Raw genomic sequence first — 3,037 nt, 5'->3', positions numbered from 1 at the left:
CAAAGACTCCATCTCACACACACATGCTCTAGGCGGAGCATTTGTTCCTACCACTCTTCATCCAACCTTACCCGTATGATAAACAATCACCTTAATTTACTCGTATAACATGGACAAATTCGACTTTACTTTAGTAGTCAGCAAACTTATCATCTGTACCCTTATAAAAAAACGAGTTGGCGATGATGGTGTGCCTGCCATCTTGTAATATAGACCGTCTGATCTATATCTGACGGATAGAAAACAAACTATGATAATTTTACAAAAGATACCCGCACCTCTCTCCACATCCTTATCTCCCACAACCTCATTGCTCAGCAATGAAAAAAGGAAGTCTCTGGAGCAATCTAGCATGGTGGCCGCTGCCGCCTGCCGGCGCCGTCCATCCCCATGCCTCCGCCCATTCCGACCACCAGTCACCACCATGCTCCACTCCTCCTCACCTTATCTCTCATCTTTCATTTTTTGATGACATTCTCGAGATACCAGTTTTCCGAGAAAATTCTCGAGATATCATTAGTTTTTACACATGGGATTACTTCTGCATGGGTCAATCACAACAGGTGTTTTGTAAAAAAAATGCATATTGATGTTCCGTGCTATGCACGAGCATCTTGCTTGTATTTATATAATGCAAATCACAAGCAGGAAGTGACATTTTTTTACACAACCACGTTAGCATGGCCACGTAAACCACTAGCTAAAGTAAATACCATTATACTTATATCCAGATGCAAAAGGTTGAGTACATGTTCGAAGAGTAGAGTCGCACACACGCACTCTGTCTCTCAGAATCTCTCTCTCTCTCTCTCACACACACACACCAGTTACATCACGCCCACTTAAGCAGACACATATGTTACAATTTGTGCACCCACGGGTACACGTGATGATGCGCATTTATTTAAGCCGGACGGCGAACCCAAATAGTAGCTGCATTCATTCCCCTCCCGCCGCCTCTTCTCTGGTCGCCGTCGCCTGGTAGCCATGGCTCGGCCGAAGGTAACAACATATGCCATACTCCCGCCAGAGCTTCGCTTTAATGTGGGAATTTTAGTGGTCATGCATGCATCTTTTTGTGCTAGCACTCCTCTATAAGGGTTGACCGGTCGCTTCCCGTGGACATGCGCTGGCGGTGGAAGAGGAAGGAGAAGGGAAGCGGGCTGTGGAGTAACTTTTTTACCACAATTTCTTAGGAAACTGAGTGCAATAATTCAGTAGTTTTACAAACTACCAGTACTACACTTGAAACGGTTCAAAACCTATACTCCCTTGCCAGCACGCGCTTCCCGTGTGAAACGGTCAGCGTCGCCCTGGAGCGTCAGTGCCTCATTAATGCCCGACCAGAGCTAGTTGGGGCTCAAATATCCCTAAAGTATCCAGGCATGAGGGTTTAAATTGGAGCAAGTTGCACCGAACCCACCAAAAAAAACTATCCCACCCAAGAGGTGCTAACTGGAGATAGTTCTCATTAGGACCACTGAAAAATCACTTCTCTCTCCATCAAGTGCATTTATTGTCAATCTAACCCTGTCACCCAAACACCTCTAGCTAAGTTAAAGTATCCAAACAGGACCAGTATAGGACATGCAAGTTGCTCAAAGCATACAGTCAAATTCGTATGTGAAAGGATTTTTTTTCTTTTTGAAAATGGAACGTGAAAGGAGTTTTTTTAGAATGCTCTTGGCATGTCGCTAACATGTGATGAGTTAACCGACCTCAATAGATGGCAAAAACGCTAGCCCGCCGCACTTTGAGAGAGATGAGGAGGGAGAAGCAATACATGCTGCTGGATTACTAGAGATAGGTGTCGCATGGAAGCCAAGAAATATGGTGATAGCGTGGGTTAGCCATGTACTAGTATGATGTAACTACACTGGGCTGCCATGTTTCGTACTCTTCCAGCCCACTGTGGAGATGATTGGTTGATTTTGTGTCACTGAATAATATTAAATATTATGAGTGCATACGCTCCACCACGAGGTTCTTTGCTCCTTCTTGTCGTCTGGAATCTATGTTCTTCCACTCTATTTTTTTACGCGAGCTTTGTTCATCTTTTTGCCAACACGCGAGACATCTAGCATCAAGGTGCACGTGTTATGCAAGGATCGTTCCATCTATATGAAGAACACATGGGACTGGAACTACGAGATGGACATGTGCCCAGGAGTGGACGTAAGAACCTGAGTAATGTAGCGCAGTAAGTGAAGTAGAAAGGCACAAATGGTATGAACATGTGTGGCATATAGGGTGTGTTTGGTTGCGTACTCGTCTCAGCATAGTTGTTCCCTCTTCATGCATGCTCAACTCAACACCCCTCTTCATCCATGCTTCTAGTGTATTTGTGCTAAACTAGTGTGGACTCATGCACCCTCCATACACTCTACCAAACACCCAAAAGTGGGTCGAGAAGGGAACTCTTCGGCGACATTTGTCTCTTACTACGTACTAGCACTAAATGTTGTACTCCCTCCGTCCCAAAATAAGTGACTCAAGTTTGTACTAACTTTGTACTAAAGCTTGTAAAAACTTGAGTCACTTCTTTTGGGACGGAGGGTACGTGCAATGCACGGTGATGTTATGGAGTACGTTCCTAAGTACTCTACTACTACTATATTAGTTGGAGGCACATATTAACTTTTATATTTGTTTACGTGTATGCCCCGAGACCTTCCAACTAGACGAGTCTTTCTCTCCAGGTTGCACTTTGTATCGTTCATACCACTAAGTACTACTACGTGTGGTCTCCGACCCAGAAGTGGAAGAAGTGGAGACGCTCTACCGTGCTATTTTATTTTTGCGTTGGGCTCTACCACACTGTTCATGTCCCACTCCTTTCGCTGACGTGTGGGACATCCAGCACGTGTCGTGTTTGGCACTCTTCGTCGTAAGAGTTGAAACGCTAGCATTCATCAGAAATAAAAAATAATTATAAATCAGCAGTGGTACTATTTTTTTAGAACCAATCAGCAGTGATATTATACCACGGGGTTTCCTTGCTCCTAGATATCGGAAAGAATACTTCCGTTCGCCAACA

The sequence above is a fragment of the Triticum dicoccoides genome, chromosome 3B (assembly GCF_002162155.2).
Source record: "Triticum dicoccoides isolate Atlit2015 ecotype Zavitan chromosome 3B, WEW_v2.0, whole genome shotgun sequence".
Classification (NCBI taxonomy): domain Eukaryota; kingdom Viridiplantae; phylum Streptophyta; class Magnoliopsida; order Poales; family Poaceae; genus Triticum; species Triticum dicoccoides.
Note: the sequence above shows the minus strand (reverse complement) of the source record.